The sequence below is a fragment of the Symphalangus syndactylus genome, chromosome 12, assembly GCF_028878055.3.
Source record: "Symphalangus syndactylus isolate Jambi chromosome 12, NHGRI_mSymSyn1-v2.1_pri, whole genome shotgun sequence".
NCBI lineage: Eukaryota > Metazoa > Chordata > Mammalia > Primates > Hylobatidae > Symphalangus > Symphalangus syndactylus.
The window spans coordinates 75,534,088-75,556,024 of NC_072441.2; the positions used below are offsets into that span (position 1 = coordinate 75,534,088).

Genomic DNA, 21,937 nt, shown 5'->3' on the forward strand with positions numbered 1-21,937 from the left:
TCTTAGTTGTTTAAGGTGGAGGACAAATCTGGTCCCTATTACTCCAACTTGGCCAGAAGAAGAAGTCTCCATTCCATCTTTGTGGTCAGAAAGAACAGTATGATAGAAGGCAGCCTGTTAGAATGGGAAGATCCATGGACTAAGAATCAGAATTACCCAGGCTCTAGTCTCAGCACTGTATTTGTGCAAGTCATTGATCCTTCTTGAATTTCTGTTTCCTCATTTGTAAAGTGGGTCAAATAATAATTCCACGGCTGCTGTACAGATCAGTTGAAGTAGTATCTTAATGTTCATGAGTGTATTTCTCTTTCAGGGTTATTTATTTATTTATTTTCAGGTCCCAATAAACTGTCCAAATCTTTTGGGGTTAGTTCAGGCTCTGTGTATAGTAGAAGCTGGTGTTAGAAAAGTTGATTTATACTGGAATATTTTTCATAGAATCACCCCTAATTCTCACTAACAAACTGAGAAGAAAAAAAAAGAGTTCCCCCCAAGAACATCTGAGGAAGCACAACAGGCACAGACTTGAAGGCACCTGGGCAGTCCTCTGGTTTTGGAGTAGAGGTAGGACAGGGCTATTTGTCATCTCAGAGACTGGAGCAGGTTCTGTGTGTGAGTAGCTATGGGACAAACACTTATGGTCTGACAAACAGCCTGTGGCAGGAAGGAAAGTTACAACTGGAGAAGTCCAAAGGGCAGCCAGGCAAGTATTCTTTGAGCTGGGGAACAAAAGACATTTTAAACTTTTTGCTCCTGATGATTCACCACATCAGGAACACCCTGTCCAGTGGGCTCAGGCAAGCCTGCCAGGTCACTTCTCTAAAGACACAACCTGAGGCCTCCTGCAATAATTCTCACAGAGCATTCTGAACACACATGTAAATAAAGGGTTATGTCGCTGATCATATAGGCCCCATGTGTGCAATGTGTGAAATGGGACCTGCTTAATTTCTGACTAGCTCTTTCTAATTTTGGTTTGTAGAAAATCACAATGGTAAGAAAAATGAAGACAGGAAAAAGCCACTGGCTCCCAGGTAACTCTAAATGATGAAGAGGCTGATAATGGACTGACCAAATCTAGAGAGGATCTCAGAAGCAAGGACTCAAGAGCTTAAATGTCCCAGATCTAGAAAAAGCAGAAACTGTTGATTGTTCCTTTTTCTGTTGACTGATTACATAATTGTGTCGGTTTAAAAATGGTTCTCTGTTCTCTTTGCAGTTCTTGTATTGGTTCCTAGTTCCTAGTAATTTCTCACACTTAGTTAACTAGTCAGTCTTACCGAAAAGTAAACTAACCAGGGATCCCTGGTTTCTGTATTTTTAAAACCTATAGGGTTACAAACCAAAGTGAGATGCCTATCTGGTTTCTTTACAGTTGTCCTAAATTATGTTGGCAGATATTTTATACCCAGAAGTTTACCTTGAAAACTAAATTGAAACCATATCAAGTATTTAGAGCTAGGGGTCTAAAGTCTGCAAAAGTCCTGGGAGGTTCTGTTGTCTCAAGAGCCAGTATTCAATGGACCACTCCACATCATATTAAATAAAATTTGAACACAGCATTTTGAAGCCAATAGTATGGGTCTCTGTGTGTCCTGTGTGCCCTGAGTTTATTTTAGAGTAGTTGTTGAGTCTGCTGCCTTATCTGTGTGTTATGAGGTCAATGCACTGATCACTTGCTGTTTTCACTTCTATACTAACTCTCGGCACACTCTACTCCCAGTCAAAAGTGGATTGTATACGTCCTCTTTGATATGATGGTCCCTTTGGTTTTGGTGCCTCTTCCATCAGCTTCAGATCAGAACTAGCTATGAAGCTGTGGTTCCAGGCTGCCTTGGTTTAATCCCTTGTCTTGCCTACTCCACCAGGCTCAGGAGGGAGGTCCAGGAGGAAGAAATGGATGAAGTCCTGGAGGACTCACTAGATGAACAGTATTTGACTCATTCCAGCCGCCATGTCTCCCACCTGCTTCCCAGCAGAAATGCCTTCATCTTTGATGCACAGGAAGACCCCTCTGCTCTGGATATAGCCAGTGAGTGCTCCTTTGATAAGAAAAATAAAGATCCATCAATCTCTCAGTAGCTCCTACATTCTACATGCTCACCACCTCTGTCTAAACTGAGAGATGTTATTCTCTGCAGGCAGGCCCTAAACATTAACTTTAAAAAAGTGATTACGATGAACACAGCTCTGGTATCAAGTCTTAAGTACAGGTCCCTGGTGGGTCAGGTAGTTTGCTCTATTCCTGTCCTCACCTCAGTCCCTCTGGCCCCAACTGGCATCTGCAAGCTGGTATACTCAAAGCAGGCCAAAATGGAGAGAGTGAAGAGATTATGGCAGACTTTCTGCCACTACTGCCACACATGTACTAATCCGTTTAACAGATCTCCTTCTTTAAAATGGGACGTCTTATCTTTCCTGAAATATATACACATAGAGAGAGACAGCATCTCTTGTTCTGTCAGCCAGGCTGGAGTGCAGTGGCGTGATCTCGGCTCACCATGACCTACAACCCGGGGTCAAATGACCCTCCCATCTCAGCCTCCTGAGTAGCTGAGACTGCAGATGCATGCCACTACTCCTGGCTATATTTTTGCCTTTTTGGTAGAGACAGGGTCTTGCCTTGCTGCCCAGGCTGGCCTCAAACTCCTGAGCTCAAGCAATTAACCCACCCCTGCCTCCCAGAGTGCTGGGATTACAGACGTGAGCCTTCCTGAAATATTCTTTTTTTTTTTTTAATATTATACTTTAGGTTTTAGGGTACATGTGCACAATATGCAGATTTGTTACATATGTATCCATGTGTTGTGTTGGTTTGCTGCACCCATTAACTCGTCATTTAGCATTAGGTATATCTCCTAATGTGGTCCCTCCCCCCTCCCCCCATCCCACAACAGTCCCCGGAGTGTGATGTTCCCCTTCCTGTGTCCATGAGTTCTCATTGTTCAATTCCAACCTATGAGTGAGAACATGAGGTGTTTGGTTTTTCGTCCTTGTGATAGTTTACTGAGAATGATGGTTTCCAGTTTCATCCATGTCCCTACAAGGGACATGAACTCATCATTTTTTATGGCTGCATAGTATTCCATGGTGTATATGTGCCACATTTTCTTAATCCAGTCTATTGTTGTTGGACATTTGGGTTGGTTCCAAGTCTTTGCTATTGTGAACAGTGCCACAATAAACATACGTGTGCATGTGTCTTTATAGCAGCATGATTTATAGTCCTTTGGGTATATACCCAGTAATGGGATGGCTGGGTCAAATGGTATTTCTAGTTCTAGATCCCTGAGGAATCACCACACTGACTTCCACAATGGTTGAACTAGTTTACAGTCCCACCAACAGTGTAAAAGTGTTCCTATTTCTCCACATCCTCTCCAGCATCTGTTGTGTCCTGACTTTTCAATGATGGCCATTCTAACTGGTGTGAGATGGTATCTCATTGTGGTTTTGATTTGCATTTCTCTGATAGCCAGTGATGATGAGCATTTTTTCATGTGTTTTTTGGCTGCATAAATGTCTTCTTTGGAGAAGTGACTGTTCATGTCCTTTGCCCACTTTTTGATGGGGTTGTTTGTTTTTTTCTTGTAAATTTGTTTTAGTTCATTGTAGATTCTGGATATTAGCCCTTTGTCAGATGAGTAGATTGCAACAATTTTCTCCCATTCTGTAGGTTGCCTGTTCACTCTGATGGTAGTTTCTTTTGCTGTGCAGAAGCTCTTTAGTTTAATTAGATCCCATTTGTTAATTTTGGCTTTTGTTGCCATTGCTTTTGTTGTTTTAGACATGAAGTCCTTGCCCATGCCTATTTCCTGAATGGTATTGCCTAGGATTTCTTCTAGGGTTTTTATGGTTTTAGGTCTAACATGTAAGTCTTTAATCCATCTTGAATTAATTTTTGTATAAGGTGTAAGGAAGGGATCCAGTTTCAGCTTTCTACATATGGCTAGCCAGTTTTCCCAGCACCATTTATTAAAGAGAGAATCCTTTCCCCATTTCTTGTTTTTGTCAGGTTTGTCAAAGATCAGATAGTTGTAGATATGTGGCATTATTTCTGAGGGCTCTGTTCTGTTCCATTGATCTATGTCTCTGTTGTGGTACCAGTACCATGCTGTTTTGGTTACTGTAGCCTTGTAGTATAGTTTGAAGTCAGGTAGCGTGATGCCTCCAGCTTTGTTCTTTTGGCTTAGGGTTGACTTGGTGATGCAGGCTATTTTTTGGTTCCATATGAACTTTAAAGTAGTTTTTTCCAATTCTGTGAAGAAAGTCATTAGTAGCTTGATGGGGATGGCATTGAACCTATAAATTACCTTGGGCGGTTTGGTCATTTTCACGATATTGATTCTTCCAACCTATGAGCATGGAATGTTCTTTCATTTGTTTGTATCCTCTTTTATTTCATTGAGCGGTGGTTTGTAGTTCTCCTTGAAGAAGTCCTTCACATCCCTTGTAAGTTGGATTCCTAGGTATTTTATTCTCTTTGAAGCAATTGTGAATGGGCGTTCACTCATGATTTGGCTCTCTGTTTGTCTGTGATTGGTGTACAAGAATGCGTGTGATTTTTGTACATTGATTTTGTATCCTGAGACTTTGCTGAAGTTGCTAATCAGCTTAAGGAGATTTTGGGCTGAGACAATGGGGTTTTCTAGATATACAATCATGTCATCTGCAAACAGGGACAATTTGACTTCCTCTTTTCCTAATTGAATACCCTTTATTTCCTTCTCCTTCCTGATTGCCCTGGCCAGAACTTCCAACACTACGTTGAATAGGAGTGGTGAGAGAGGGCATCCCTGTCCTGTGCCATTTTTCAAAGGGAATGTTTCCAGTTTTTGCTCATTCAGTATGATATTGGCTGTGGGTTTGTCATAGATAGCTCTTATTATTTTGAGATACGTCCCATCAATACCTAATTTATTGAGAGTTTTTAGCATGAAGGGTTGTTGAATTTTGTCAAAGGCCTTTTCTGCATCTATTGAGATAATCATGTGGTTTTTGTCTTTGGTTCTGTTTATATGCTGGATTACATTTATTGATTCACATATGTTGAACCAGCCTTGCATCCCAGGGATGAAGCCCACTTGATCATGGTGTATAAGCTTTTTGATGTGCTGCTGGATTCGGTTTGCCAGTATTTTATTGAGGATTTTTGCATCAATGGTCATCAAGGATATTGGTCTGAAATTCTCTTTTTTGGTTATGTCTCTGCCAGGCTTTGGTATCAGGACGATGCTGGCCTCATAAAATGTGTTAGGGAGGATTTCCTCTTTTTCTATCGATTGGAGTAGTTTCAGAAGGAATGGTACCAGTTCCTCCTTGTACCTCTGGTAGAATTTGGCTGTGAATCCATCAGGTCCTGGACTCTTTTTGGTTGGTAAGCTATTGATTATTGCCACAAGTTCAGAGCCTGTTATTGGTCTACTCAGAGATTCAACTTCTTCCTGGTTTAGTCTTGGGAGGGTGTATTTGTGGAGGAATTTATCCATTTCTTCTAGATTTTCTAGTTTATTTGCGTAGAGGTGTTTGTAGTATTCTCTGATGGTAGACTGTATTTCTGTGGGATTGGTTGTGATATCCCCTTTTTCATTTTTTATTGCATCTATTTGATTCTTCTCTCTTTTCTTCTTTATTAGTCTTGCTAGCGGTCTATCAATGTTGTTGATCTTTTCAAAAAACCAGATCCTGGATTCATTAATGTTTTGAAGGGTTTTTTTTGTGTCTATTTCCTTCAGTTCTGCTCTGATTTTAGTTTTTGTAGCCTTCTGCTAGCTTTTGAATGTGTTTGCTCTTGCTTTTCTAGTTCTTTTAATTGTGATGTTAGGTGTCAGTTTTGGATCTTTCCTGCTTTCTCTTGTGGGCATTAAGTGCTATACATTTCCCTCTACACACTGCTTTGAATGTGTCCCAGAGATTCTGGTATGTTGTGTCTTTGTTCTCGTTGGTTTCAAAGAACATCTTTATTTCTGCCTTCATTTCATTATGTACCCAGTAGTCATTCAGGAGCAGGTTGTTCAGTTTCCATGTAGGTGAGTGGTTTTGAGTCAGTTTCTTAATCCTGAGTTCTAGTTTGATTGCACTGTGGTGTGAGAGAGAGTTTGTTGTAATTTCTTTCTTTTACATTTGCTGAGGAGAGCTTTAATTCCAACTATGTGGTCAATTTTGGAATAGGTGTGGTGTGGTGCTGAAAAAAATGTATATTCTTTTGATTTGGGGTGGAGAGTTCTGTAGATGTCTATTAGGTCCACTTTGTGCAGAGCTGAGTTCAATTCCTGGGTATCCTTGTTAACTTTCTGTCTCGTTGATCTGTCTAATGTTGACAGTGTGGTGTTAAAATCTCCCATTATTATTGTGTGGGAGTTTAAGTCCCTTTGTAGGTCACTCATGACTTGCTTTATGAATCTGGGTGCTCCTGTGTTGGGTGCATATATATTTAGGATCGTTAACGCTTCTTGTTGAATTGATCCCTTTACCATTATGTAATGGCCTTCTTTGTCTCTTTGATCTTTGTTGGTTTAAAGTCTATTTTATCAGAGACTAGGATTGCAACCCCTGCCTTTTTTTGTTTTCCATTTACTTGATAGATCTTCCTCCAGCCCTTTATTTTGAGTCTATGTGTGTCTCTGCACGTGAGATGGGTTTCCTGAATACAGCACACTGATGGGTCTTGACTCCTTATCCAGTTTGCCAGTCTGTGTCTTTTAATTGGAGCATTTAGCCCATTTACATTTAAAGTTAATATTGTTATGTGTGAATTTGATCCTATCATTATGATGTTAGTTGGTTATTTTGCTCGTTAGTTGATGCAGTTTCTTCCTAGCCTTGATGGTCTTTACAATTTGTCATGTTTTTGCAGTGGCTGGTACCGGTTGTTCCTTTCCATGTTTAGTGCTTCCTTCAGGAGCTCTTTTAGGGCAGGCCTGGTGGTGACAAAATCACTCAGCATTTGCTTGTCTGTAAAGTATTTTATTTCTCCTTCACTTATGAAGCTTAGTTTGGCTGGATATGAAATTCTGGTTTGAAAATTCTTTTCTTTAAGAATGTTGAATATCAGCCCCCACTCTCTTCTGGCTTGTAGAGTTTCTGCTGAGAGATCAGCTTTTAGTCTGATGAGCTTCCCTTTTTGGGTAACCCGACCTTTCTCTCTGGCTGCCCTTAACATTTTTTCCTTCATTTCAACTTTGGTGAATCTGACAATTATGTGTCTTGGAGTTGCTCTTCTCGAGGAGTATCTTTGTGGCGTTCTCTGTATTTCCTGAATCTGAATGTTGGCCTGCCTTGCTAGATTGGGGAAGTTCTCCTAGATAATATCCTGCAGAGTGTTTTCCAACTTGGTTCCATTCTCCCCGTCATTTTCAGGTACACCAATCAGACGTAGGTTTGGTCTTTTCACATAGTCCCAAATTTCCTGGAGGCTTTGTTCATTTCTTTTTATTCTTTTTTCTCTAAACTTCCCTTCTCACTTCATTTCATTCATTTCATCTTCCATCACTGATACTCTTTCTTCCAGTTGATCGCATCGGCTCCTGAGGCTTCTGCAATCTTCGCGTAGTTCTCGAAACTTGGCTTTCAGCTCCATCAGCTCCTTTAAGCCCTTCTCTCCATTGGTTATTCTAGTTATCCATTCATCTAATTTTTTTTTCAAAGTTTTTAACTCCTTTGCTATTGTTTTGAATTTCCTCCCATAGCTCGGAGTAGTTTGATCGTCTGAAGCCTTCTTGTCTCAACTGGTCAAAGTCATTCTCTATCCAGCTTTGTTCCGTTGCTGGTGAGGAACTGCGTTCCTTGGGAGGAGGAGAGGTACTCTGCTTTTTAGAGTTTCCAGGTTTTCTGCTCTGTTTTTTCCCCATCTTTGTGATTTTATCTACTTTTAGTCTTTGATGATCGTGATGTACAGATGGGTTTTTGGTGTGGATGTCCTTTCTGTTTGTTAGTTTTCCTTCTACCAGACAGGACCCTCAGCTGCAGGTCTGTTGTTTGCTAGAGGTCCACTCCAGACCCTGTTTGGCTGAGTGTCAGCAGCGGTGGCTGCAGAACAGTGGATTTTCGTGAGACCACAAATTCAGCTGTCTGATAGTTCCTCTGGAAGTTTTGTCTCAGAGGAGTACCTGGCCGAGTGAGGTGTCAGTCTGTCCCTTCTGGGGGGTGCCTCCCAGTTAGGCTGCTCGGGGGTCAGGGACCCACTTTAGGAGGCAGTCTGTCCGTTCTCAGATCTCCAGCTGCGTGCTCAGAGAACCACTACTCTCTTCAAAGCTGTCAGACAGGGACATTGAAGTCTGCAGAGGTTCCTGCTGAATTTTTGTTTGTCTGTGCCCTTCCCCCAGAGGTGGAGCCTACAGAGGCTGGCAGGCCTCCTTGAGCTGTGGGGGGTTCCACCCATTTTGAGCTTCCTGGCTGCTTTGTTTACCTAAGCAAGCCTGGGCAATGGCGGGCACCCCTCCCCCAGCCTTGCTGCTGCCTTGCAGTTTGATCTCAGACTGCTGTGCTAGCAATGAGCGAGATTCCGTGGGCACAGGACCCTCCAAGCGAGGTGCGGGACACAATCTCCTGGTGTGACGTTTTCCAAGCCCGTTGGAAAAGTGCAGTATTAGGGTGAGACTGACCCAATTTTCCAGGTGCCATCTCTTACCCCTTTCTTTGACTAGGAAAGGGAACTCCCTGACCCCTTGTGCTTCCCGAGTGAGGCAATGCCTTGCGCTGCTTCGGCTCACGCACAGTGCACTGCACCGACTGTCCTGCACCCACTGTTTGGCACTCCCTAGTGAGATGAACCAGGTACCTCAAACGGAAATGCAGAAATCACCCGTCTTCTGTGCCGCTCACGCTGGGAGCTGTAGACCGGAGCTGTTCCTATTCAGCCATCTTGGCTCCACCCCCCCGAAATATTCTTGATAATTATAGCTCCTGAACTGTTTTCCCAAGCTGTTCTAGCCATCCCAAAAATGTTGGCAGGCTTGTCCATATGTTTGGAGGTGCAATTATAATGGTTCCTGGGTTTCAAGTTCCAGTCTCCATCTCCCCTCAGGTGCTTGCTTTCCCACAGGGTTCCATCTGACTACTAGAATATTGGGATTTCCATAAAGACAAGACTTTGATCTTGGCAACCCGTTAGTAAATAGCCAGGGTTCTCAATCTTTGTGCAGCACCAAGGTATTTTTAAGATCTCTGTTAGTTTAGTCTCAATGTTGTAATTCAATCTAAATAAACAACAAGGCTATCTGCTGGAGAAAAGTCTGAATCTAACAGCAATGCCGCCAGCATGCCCTCTTCCCAGAATAACTCCATGCTAGCTATTGTAGCTTCATTAGTATATATAAGAGCCCTATGTGTTGGTAGCCTCACTGGTGTGAGTATAGATTAAAACCTTGACCTATATCTCCTCTCCCTTACTTGAATGTTTGACTTTACTTTGGGGGCAAATGTTTGGATTGTTTGGAAACTATATGCTTTATATACTCTTCTATGCAATAGAGAGATTATATTAATTCACTCATTGAGTTTTCATAGTCATATAAACCATATTGGCTTGCCATTTTGTCAGTGATGGGTGTAAGTATGTGGCTTTTATTACTCATACCATCCTCTGACAAAGGCATCCTTATTTCTCTTTCCAATTTCACAATAAGGTGCAGAAGAAGGTCTTTATGTTCAGGGCCAGGCATGGTGGCTCACACCTATGATTCCAGCCCTTTGGGAGGCCTAGGTGGGTGGATCACTTGAGGTCAGGATTTTGAGACCAGCCCGGCCAACATGCTGAAACCCCATCTCTACTAAAAATGCAAAAATTAGCAAAGCATAGTGGTGCACACCTGTAGTCTCAGCCACTCAGGAGACTGAGGCATAAGAATCCTTTGAACCTGGGAGGCGGAGGTTGCAGTGAGCCAAGATGGTGCCTCTGCACTCCAACTTGGGTGACAAAATGAGACTCTGTCAAACAACAACAACAACAACAACAACAAAAGATGCTCAGGAGAGATATTTTGTAGAGAGGAAGATATTCCCTAGTACCTATAAGTCATCTCAAGGGGTGGTCATACCTTTCCTAGTGCTAGAAAAGCCCTACTCAGAGACCTTCAGTGTTTTCCCACCTCCTGTCAACCTGCCTTATACTTCCCATATCTCCATGTGGGAGGCATCCCTGTGGAGTTTGCTTAGCACTTGGCCATGCTTTGTTTGAAACTTTAAAAGCTCTTAAAGAAAGTTGCCTTATGTTCCCTGATGAGAAGATGAAGTTGGCAAAAGAATGGTGAAATGCAGGGATCTTGATGAGAGGCCCCTGAATACCCCTTTAGTGATCGGCATTCTTCATTTCCCATCTCATTCCATGTCCTGGTGGAATGGTTGCAGAAGATGAGATCCAGAGCCAGCAGTAGCACCTGAAGGAAACCGTTTTCATCAACAACTGCCTACAAGAAAAGCTGGAACGTCATCTCAGCAGCTTTGACGAAGAAAATGGTAGGAGAGGCCCAAGTCGGCATGCTTCTGGCAATATGTATTTTTCTAAAGGCATGTGACTGGGGCAGTTCTATAGATCTCAAGCACTTTGACATACTTTACTTCACTTACTCATTACAAATATCCCAGCTAGGGAGGTAGGGCAGCTACTATCATTCCAATTTATAGGTAAATAAATAGGCTTAGAGATTTGCCTCCATCTTAGTGGTATCTACCTCTAAAATCATTCTTGTGATTCCTAGGCTGTCTTCTGTCTTCTGTCTGCTGCTGTACACTGCCTGCTGTCTCTCTGCTTCTTAGGTGATTGGCATTCAGTAGAACCCAGGTTTCTGAGCACCTCATGTAGCAGAATGAGAGTCTCCTCTGCTGCCATCCTCATCAGCTTCCCTTATGTCTTGGTTACTCTTCATTCTACCACCCAAGGTGGTTCTCTCCAACCCCTGTCCTCTTAGATTGCTCTACACAGAGGCCATCATTTCATAACATTTTGCTGGGCCAGAAGAACCGTAACCAAGTCCCTTCCCATACCAAAGCAGCAACTATCTCAGAAAAGCCTCCTTCATATTGCAGCCATTGGACATGATAATACATGTGATGTGCTGGCATTTGTTGAGAATTATGTGAAAATTAAGCTTCTGCCCCATCACACTAAAGTTCCTGCCCTGAGTACCCATGGTTTTCTCCCTAGGTTAAGATAGAGAGGAAGAACATGAAATGTGCAGAAAGCATTCTCTTAAGCAAACATGTATAATTTGCCTAAATTTTAACTATTTCCTGGAACAGGATGCACCTCTAACCTCTACAGGCACATCATAGATTCCATTGTCCAGCTGTATAATGAAAACAGAGTTCTCAGAGAATACCAGAGACTCCCCCGACTTGCCTGAATCAAATTTCCAGAGGTAAGTGGTGAAAGGGCACAATATGAAGTCACTCTCAGACGGGTCCCTTGTCTTGTCACACTCCACTGTAGAAACAAAAGAGGATGGGGAAGCCAGAACTGCTCAAAACCTCATAACCCACAATTCTCATTGTTATTCTCAACTTTGAGAGGGCTGCTTTCTAGACGCACCCCCTCCAGGCCCTGAGACTGCCAAGGTCTGGGAATAAGTACCTCTGAGAAATATAGTATTTTGGTGCAAGCCACACTCCACTATTGCAAATTGGAGAAGAGAAGGACAAATTTAAAAGGTGAAAAGATATAAGAGAGCAACATGATGAAACCCCCGTCTCTATTAAAAATATAAAAATTAGCTGGGTGTGGTGGCATGCACCTGTATTCCCAGCTACTCGGGAGGCTGAGGCAGGAGAATCATTTCAACCCCAGAGGCGGAGGTCGCAGTGACCCAAGACTGCGCCACTGCACTCTAGCCTGGGTGACAGAGCAAGACTTCATCTCGAGAAAAAAAAAAAAAAAAAAGAAAGAAGGAAGAAAGAAAACAATTATTTTAATTGAATACATTTTGTCAAGATTAAATCAACTTTCCCCTACAGTGCTGACAGAATAAGCAATCATAATTTAGATTCTAAGTTACTGGTCCTTGAGAAAATGTGAAAACCAAAAAGGTGCCATAAGCCAAAAAAGGAGCAAAAGTCCTAATTTTCATACCGATGAAAATAAAGTACTAAAAAATTGAAATCGTCATAGTTCATCTTGGTGCTTGGCAAAATACAAGTTTATTGACTGAAACTATAATATCCTAGCTACTTTATTGTGCCTAGCTTTTACCACTGAGGAAAAAAACCAAACGCAAACAAAAGTATGTTCACATTGGCAAAAATGTTTACAAACCTGCAAAATCTCTTCAGTCTATCCCTTAAACTCCAGACTTGGTATTTACTAAGCTCTGCTGTGCACATTACCCACCTTAATATCCATTCTTGCACAAGTTCTGTTAGGTATAAGCCAAGATCATATGGGATTTTTTTTTTTTTTTTACCCTTTCATGCCTATGTTTGCTTTTGCTTCCAAAAACCCTTCTGAGTAAGGACTGTCCTCAGACTACTGGAGTCACTTAGTCACAAGCTTGCCTGAGGCTCAGAGCTGGCAATACCTTGGAGTTTATGTTAATCCCACAGCACCCAGCAACCCTGCCTGCAAAGTATTTACCCATGATTGACAGGTGCAGGCGTATGAAAGTCCAGCTCCTCTACTTGCGGGGTGCCTTTGTGGTGAATTAGCTTTGGGAAAAGGGAATCCAGAGGCCAACTTTGTAAAACTCCAGATAGATAAATGGAAAGAAATCTTTGCCTTGGAAGTCCAATGGAGAAAGATAGTGATTTACTTCAGACTGTGAAAAGAGAGACTAAAATCTTTATTTTCTCATGGGAAAGAAGCCTACGGTGAAAGAGAAACAAAGAGAATGGTGGGAAATTGGTTGTAACTTTAAACCATTCTGTCATATTATAAAGCCTGGTGAGGTTTTAACTAACACAAGTGCCTGGACTCTACACATAGAGATTCTGATTTAAATGCTTCCAGGTGGGTGGAAGCCACTAGTAGTCTAAAAAAGCTCCCAAGTAATTTTCACATGTGGCTAGAGATGAAAAGGACCATCTATCTACCAGAATGTCAAGTCGCCAGCATAGAAGTGTCCCAAATGTGCAGCTACCTCATAGAAAAGGCTTAACATCACCCATTGATGGAATTTGCTTTCCTCTCTCCATGATTTTGTTTGCATAGCATGGAAAAAAGAGAAGAGAAAAAGAGGTAGATGGATAGATTGAACCTATAATTTGCCTATGTAGAGCAGTTTCTTAAACTTTTATGACCACAAGACGCAGTGAGAAATATACAATTCTTTGTGATCAGTTTTAAAAAAATCTTTTACTATGTGTAATCCATCTTACCAGTATTTAAATAAAGCCTGTAGTAGTAAGCAGTCCACTATGTTGATTTCACAACCCATAAGTTGTTCAGAATTGCAATTAGAAAATTTTTACTTTTGGCCAGGTGTGGTGGCTTGAGCCTGTAATCCCAGCATTTTGGGAGGTTCACCTGAAGTCGGGAGTTTGAGACCAGCCTGACCAACATGGAGGAACCCCATCTCTACTAAAAAAAAAAAAAAAAAAAAAAATTAGCTGGGCGTGGTGGTGCATGCCTGTAATGACAGGTACTTGGGTGGCTGAGGAAGGAGAATTGCTTGAACCCTGGGGGTGGAGGTTGTGGTGAGCTGAGATTGCACCATTGCACTCCAGCCTGGGCAAGAAGAGTGAAACTGTCTCAAAAAAAGAAAGAAAGAAAGAAAAAAAGAAAAAAAAAATTTTTCACTTATGCTCAGCCTTTTTATCAAGCAAAATCCCAAAAGAACATTAACTGTAAAAGAATATTGACTATAAACATCTTTCTATGAATCCTTATTTCTGTCCCAGCCACCATGACCCAATAATCTCTAGAGCCTGTTACTGTTCTCCAGATTGAAGCCTTCCCTCTAACTGCTCCTAAACTCTGCGATGTAGTGGAAAAAGTTTGAGGCCTTGATTCTCATCCCAGGTTTTTCGCCTACACATCATATGGCCTTAGCCTTTTGACACCATTGTCCCCTTATGGCCAAAGATGGAACTGTACTTGGGTGGTATCTGAGCACCCTGTTGGCTTTGACATTCTAGGGCTCTTCCCTTGGCACCACTCTCTTACTTAAAAGGAATAGGAAGTGGACTTAGGAGGGTTATTTCTCTGCAAACTATCCTCTCTTTCTTATGACAAGCTATTTCTGAATGTGCACATTTGAGGCTAAGCAAATCCCTTCCTGGGAGGTGTGAAAGATCTTTATCTCTCTCCAGAAGAGTATTACAGAGAGTCAGTTGATGCTGAGAAGGTGGTAGAGAATTAGCTAACTCATCTGCAGCGGCTTTGAGCAAGGCTTTTAGAATCATAAGGTGGCTGGGGTCCTGTGTCCTTCACCACAGGCCAGCTAGTTCATTTCAGGAGACTTTCTTTTCCATCTATTATTACTATCTTCTTCTAGACTGTAGTTCACTACCAGAGATTATCCACTTAGCTGCACTCAGTTTGCACCTGGCCTGTATCACCACGTAGCTCTCACTCCAGCCTCAGTTAGGTATCAGCAAGACCTCACCAAAGATGATTGTTTCATTGTATGTGTGTGTGTGTTTTTGTTTGTTTCAGGTAACAACTAATGTTGGAACTATGAAAAGCTCTTCGCTACTTTTAACAAAGCTTAGTCACAAACAGTTCCCCAGTTGATGAGAAAAACTAAAACAACAGAACAATTGAAAGTCCAAATCTGAAAGCTCCATCTCTGAGAAGCAAATTTTACAGCCACTCCAGATTTATATTCCAAATGGATAGTTTGACTGTAGAAATCACATCCCTTCCACCTGCAAATGTGATAACTGCCCAAGAGACAGTGATGCCTAGATCCATATATAATCCCTTCCTCCCAACCTATATATAACTGGAGTCAGCAGCAGCTAGAGGAAAATGGCAAGGACTTGGAATGAAGATTAAGTTAGAATAACACTGCTGTAGACTGTTTATCAGCTCTTCAGCATATGTCCGTTTTCCTTGAAGGATGAGCATTTAGACACCTCTGACAATACAGTTTATTTTACACACATTCTCTTGCCTTTAATTTTTTGTACAAATCACAATTATAAAACTTTCTTGCTCCAGCTAAAAGCAGGAAACTCGATCACAAATGTGTTCACTACATGTATACCACAGAATGATAGCAACCAGTCTGAATGCATCACTTGATTCCAAAATTAAATGTTAGCACTCAGCAGTGAACTACTACATGTATCTCCAACTCTGGAAGCCGCAGGCAAGGTATTCCTGTTTCCTTGCAGGGAAACAGATCTATAAGCAGGGCAGCAGTCTCACACATGTACATTCCTGGGAAACCCAAGGAAACAATGATAGTGATGCAGGGGAGGCAAGCCCCAAAACTGGTTTGTAGCCTGGGAAATTTCTCCCAGACTGTAGTCTCCTTGGGTTTGCCAAGGAAAGATTCAAGGATAAGCCGCTGGTGAGAGAAGGCAACTTTTATTGAACTGGTGCTGCTTTTTGTAGAGCAGGGCTAACCCATAGGCAGTGTGCCCAGAGTTGGTGCCTGTGGGCTGCTAGCTAGTTGTATTTAGACCCACTTTTAATTGCATGCAAATTAAGAGGTAGGTTATTCAGAACTCTCTGGAAAAGGGGCAGGGAGTTTCCAGAACCATATAAAGTAACTTCCAGGCCATTGCCAAGGTGTGTTGCCATGACATTTGTAAACTGGCCATGGTCCCAGTGGTAGAGTCTTTATGCTCATAAGCAGTGAGGGCAACTAGAGGTCACTTTCATCATCATCTGCTGGTTTCAGCAGGCTTCTCCACTGCACCCTGTTTTGACCAGATTCTGCTCTGTTCAATGGGGTTGTAACTGGAAAATAAGTCCTTCTGGTCTCCTACCTCATTTCCCCATCAGAGATTATATACGCCTCCTTAATCTTAAGGGGCTTGCAGAAGGGTGGAGGTTCATCTTCTGTAACTGCTTCCTGCTGATGTTATGGGCATAAACCCTGCCTAGCAACAGAGAAGTAAAATCTCTGGATACCTGTTCTAAAAGGCCCAAAGGCAGGATGTCTTTATTTTCTGGGTCAGAAGAGGGGATGTGTTGAAAGCTTTGTGCCAGCATCACATTTTTTTTTCCCTTTTGCTTTTTATTTATTTATTTTTAATTTTATTATTATTATACTTTAAGTTTTAGGATACATGTGCACAATGTGCAGGTTTGTTACATATGTATACCTGTGCCCTGTTGGTGTACTGCACCCATTAACTCATCATTTAGCATTAGATATATCTCCTAATGCTATCCCTCCCCTCTCTCCCCACCCCACAACAGTCCCCGGTGTGTGATGTTCCGCTTCCTGTGTCCATGTGTTCTCATTGTTCAATTCCCACCTATGAGTGAGCACATGCCAGCATCATCTTTACAAGGAATTATTGTAATCTAGAAGACATAAACTTTATAAGGAGGTTAAACAAGCAAGGAGCAAAGATTAGTAATAACAAGATATCTGTTAAAGGTCCTAGGAAGGGTAAAAACCAAGGGTCTGCTGGTAGAGATTCCTTTACTGAATTCCATCAGCAGGGCAAAGCGGTAAGAGAGAAAACATTATAATTAGGAGTAAGAGAAAAACTTTCATGCTCATCCACAGCATCATGGTATTAATACTTACCTGTGCATTTGCAAAACAATAGCTTTAAGTCTTCTGGGAGTTTGCAAGCGTAGGTCGTGGCATCTTCCTCTGGCATCTGTGAGGACTCATAAGAATCTCTGAGGCTGAGCACAGAGGCTCATGCCTGTAATCCCAGCACTTTGGGAGGCTGAGGAGGGCATCTCACAATGTCAGGAGTTCGAGACCAGCCTGGCCAACATGGTAAAATCTTGTCTTTACTAAAAATAGAAAAAACAAATTAATAAAAAAATAAAAAATAAATTAGCCGTGCATGGTGGCACGTGCCTGTAATCCCAGCTACTCAGGAGGCTGAGGCAGGAGGATTGCTTGAACCCAGAAGGTGGAGGTTGCAGTGAGCCAAGATTGAGCCATTGCACTCCAGCCTGGGTGACAGAGCAAGACTTCATCTAAAAAAAAAAAAATTAACTTTGAAGTTTAACAGCAGTGGTGATGCTTAATAATGCCTGATAGGGGCCCTTTCCATTTTGGTTGTAATTGATTCTTGGGGGGGATCCTTCTTTCTAAGTTTTTAGTAAGATTAAATCTCCTGGTTGAATGGGGGAGTTAATCCTTTTCCTTGTGGGAGGAGGTTAGGTTTCATTTCCATAGGATTGAAGGGCCTTTTGAACCTGGCCTAAATTGATAATCTATGTGTCTGTCATCAAACAGAAGGTCTAAAGTTAAAAAGGGCCTTCCGAGCTGCTCAGGCGACCCAGCCTTCCATCGCTGATGCTCTAGTGCTATGTTGGCCCTGGGCCGCGCTGAACTGTCGGGAGCCCAGGCCGTGGGGCAGTGTGAGGTGCCGGGCTGCGGGCGGGCAGGCGAGAGGCGTAGTGTGGGTCGTGGTCACAGCCCCAGCCACCGGCCCTGGCCGCGACATCATGAACATAGACGTGGAGTTCCACATCCAGCACAACTACTCCTGAAACAAGTTGCCGGCCAACGTGAGGCAGTCATTAAGTGGAGATGGCTCATCATGGAGGTCTTCATCCTTGTCTTCACAAGTAGGCTGAAGAGGAGGAAACACAGGAAGTATTGGTCTTGCTGTTCAGGGTGGCAGAGGAGGAAGGAAATCTCAGTCGTCTTGGAAATTCACAGAGAGACTATGCAAAGCAGGTTGTCCTGTACAGTATCTGCAATCAGTTATGATACAGAAATAACTTAGTTAAACATGTCAAGAAAGATGAATGCAGACACTATGAGGAACTGCTAAAGTACAGCCAAGATCATCTCATGCTGTACCCCTACCATCTATCAGATATTATGGTGAAGGGCTTGAGGATAACACCATTTTCATATTATACTGGGATTATGGAGAATATTATGAACAGTGAGAAAAGTTATGATTCATTGCCCAATTTTACTGCTGCTGACTGTCTAAGGCTTCTTGGCATAGGAAGAAACCAGTATATTGATCTTATGAATCAGTGTAGATCATCAAAAAAATTCTTCGGAAGGAAAACAGCCCGTGATCTTCTACCAATAAAGCCAGTGGAAATTGCCATAGAGGCGTGGTGGGTGGTGCAGGCTGGATATATCGCCGAAGATGACATCAAGATATGCACTTTGCCTGAGAAATATGCTATTGATAAGATCATCGATTCAGGCCCTCAACTCTCTGGGTCACTAGATTACAATGAAGTACATAGTTTGTATAACAAAGGATTTATTTATCTGGATGTACCAATATCTGATGACAGTTGTATAGCAGTTCCACCTCTTGAAGGTTTTGCAATGAATCGAGTGCAAGGTGATTATTTTGAAACTCTACTCTGTAAGATATTTGTTTCAATAGATGAGCACACAAATGTGGCAGAGCTTGCAAATGTCCTTGAGATTGACTTATCCCTGGTTAAGAATGCTGTTTCAATGTATTGCTGATCAGGCTTTGCCCATAAGAAGGGACAAGTAATAAATTTGGATCAACTTCATTCATCATGGAAGAATGCTCCATCCGTAAACAGATTAAAGAATACCTTAGATCCACAGAAGATGCTCTTGTCATGGGATGGAGGGGAAAGTAGGGGTCCTGTACAAGAAGTTTCATTGACAACTGATACTAATACAAACAGTCAAGAAGATCCAGCTGACACAGCCAGTGTAAGCAGCCTGAGTCTGTCTACAGGACACACGAAACGCATCGCATTCCTGTTTGACTCCACTCTTACTGTCTTCTTAATGATGGGATATCTTTCACCAGTTCAGAGCACTGGTGAAGGAGAAGCACAGGGATATTTTGATCATGCACTTACTCTGAGAAACACAATACTGTTTCTGCATCATAACAAAGATCTAGTTGTGCAAACTGCACAGCCAGACCAACCCAATTGTGGTTTTCCTCTGGATCTCTTATACTGTGAAAGCCTTCTTGGTCTGGACCCTGCAACTTGCAGCAGAGTTCTAAACAAAAATTACACGCTGCTTGTTTCCATGGCTCCCCTCACCAATGAAATCCGGCCTGTCAGCAGCTGCACCCCTCAGCATATTGGACCAGCTATCCCAGAAGTCAGTTCTGTCTGGTTTAAACTGTACATTTATCATATCACTGGACAAGGACCACCATCCCTTTTATTGTCCAAAGGTATAAGACCTCGAAAACTGCTAGAAATATTTCAGAGTTATGATTGATTGCTAATAACATCTTGGGGTCATGATCCTCGAGTAGTTCCTACCTCAAATGCGCTCACGATGTTGAATGATGCTTTAACACATTCTGCAGTTTTAATTCAGGGGCATGGTCTGCATGGGGTAGGAGAAACTGTCCATATCCCATTTCCATTTGATGAAACAGAACTACAAGGAGAGTTCACTCGTGTCAATATGGGTGTTCATAAAGCATTGCAGATACTAAGGAACAGAGTGGACTTACAGCATCTCTGTGGATATGTCACCATGTTGAATGCTTCCAGCCAACTTGCAAATAGAAAACTCAGTGATGCTTCTGATGAGAGAGGAGAACCTGATTTGGCTTCTGGCTCAGATGTAAATGGGAATACAGAGTCATTTGAAATGGTCATTGAGGAAGCAACTATAGATTCAGCAACAAAGCAAACCTCTGGTGCCACAACAGAAGCAGATTGGGTTCCTCTTGAGCTGTGCTTTGGAATTCCACTTTTCAGTTCTGAATTAAACTGGAAAGTTTGTAGGAAAATTGCTATACATGGCCTTTGCAGAAAAGAGAGCCTTCAAAACCTCTTACATTCCAGTAGAAAACCCTCTCTGCAAGTCCTTAATTTGTTCACTCATTCCAGGAAGGTGCTTCAACATTGGATATTCACACAGAGCCCAGTTTTTCAAGTTTGCTGTCACAGTCATCGTATGCTGACATGGGTGTTCCACTTCCTGCAAAAAACTTAATATTTAATAATGGTGTCTTATGAGAAGGGAGTAGATGGTCACCTTCCTCACTTCTTATTGCTAATCTCCATTTGCAATAATTTGGTTACACCATTTGTTGCTCACACTTTCTGCCTTTTTTCTTTCTTAACGTTAGCTTTATAGTGTCAGCCACTAAAAAGCATCCTGCTGCTGCGGAGCAATTCTTGCTTAACTAATATTAAAAGTTTGGGGAATATATTCTTGTTTTCTGAAGTTTTGCTCATTATTGCACATCTTATTGCAACAACATGCCTTTTAGCAGCCAGCACTGTATTTTTTACCTTGAGACAATCTACATTTCTTTAATAAAACTAAGTATATACTTTATAGGTTTTATGATGACTGTCATGTTTATAAGCAATTACTATGAAAATTTCAATGGTAATTTTATATGTTAGTTTATCAAACATAAATCTTGTTTAATTTTATATTTTCTTACCTATATTTTTGGGGATCAAGGGAAGATATGGAACTCTTCCTCTGAAAATGTGTCTTGGTACTTAAAGTAGTAAAACTATAAAGCAATAAACATCCAGTATTGAGAGATGATATGATAGGGCATTATGAATTCCTATGGGTGTCTAAATTATGTATGTCAGTTGGACATTGTAGAAGGTATGTAAATCAGCATAGTTATGTATAACTTAACCTTGATTTATAAGGTCTTAACTCAGATTATGATTATTCATTGACATCTCATGAGAAGCTTTAGAAAACTTTCTATTGTTAAACACCATTTATATGTGGACTTCTGTTGTCACTGACTTTGGGCTTTATATTTTCATAGAGTCTTTATGGAAAAGATAGAATTTATTTTCCACTCTTGTAGCTATAGCTGCTGCACATTTTCATGCTGATTTATTTTTTTGTTTCTTAGCTTTGATGTTTTCAAACCAAGGATTGTGATTTTCAGTTAGAATTACATATTAGAAGCATTAAGACTATGTCTTTGGATCAGAATGCTTTAGTGTAAACCTATTTTGAAGACATACTCTTAAGCAATCTGGATCTTAAATTTATGTGAATTTTTTTTAGAAAATGATAAAGAAAAATGGAATTACTTCAAAGCGTTTCTTGAGTCATTGATTATTTTAGCATCACAAATGTTAATTAGAATAATTGGAATCACTTTTTAGACTTTTCAAATTACCTTCCTTGGGAAGTTTGTGTAGTGTTACAGTTTAGTTTAGCTCCTCTTATACGGTAATGGTTTGCTAGTTTAAAACTGTAACCAAACAAACTGGTCAGACAACATATATCTAAAACACTTAAAATGTTAGAAAGTTTGGGAATGTTATAACCTAAGCGTTTTTGCTGATAACTTTTTGTTATTTATAGATATTTGTGTATTTAACATACTTACTTCTGGAAATGTATGCATTTCCTAAAACTTAACCATACATCCACTACCATGGCCTATCTATAGAGATGAATATTTTGGACCATGTTATCTGTGGCACAGTCAGTGCTGTGTTTGAGGTAAATGTAGTAACTGTTAGTTTTCTACTTTGTCTTATAGAAGGTAGAAACCATGTGTATGTTATGTTTGTCTATAGAAGAAAAAATACTAATATTAAATAATTTCTTATGACTGTGAGTCACTCACTTATTTTTCCAATAATAGATATTGTACATTCCTAGTGCCATTAGGTATGTATGTATGTAACTTTTAGCTTTTCAGCTGAAAGTTGTACTTTTTTAAAATCAGGGCTCTTTAATCTCATTTTAATTTCCTTTGTTTGAAAGAACTGTAGTTATTTTATTTATTCCTATATTAACTATCTAAACCAATTGTAATGACATGTACATTAATAAAGAATTGAACATTTGGGCCTGGCACGGTGGCTCAAGCCTGTAATCCCAGCACTTTGGGAGGCCGAGGCAGGTGGATCACGAGGTCAGGAGATCGAGACCATCCT

At 41.3% G+C, this 21,937-nt stretch overlaps 2 pseudogenes; one reads left to right on the top strand and one right to left on the bottom strand.

The window, feature by feature from the left end:
- Positions 1-21,937, bottom strand: part of LOC134734237 (neuroblastoma breakpoint family member 11-like) — a 514,399-nt pseudogene that overhangs the window by 314,559 nt on the left and 177,903 nt on the right.
- LOC134734235 (protein FAM91A1-like) lies at positions 17,728-20,166 on the top strand (annotated as a pseudogene).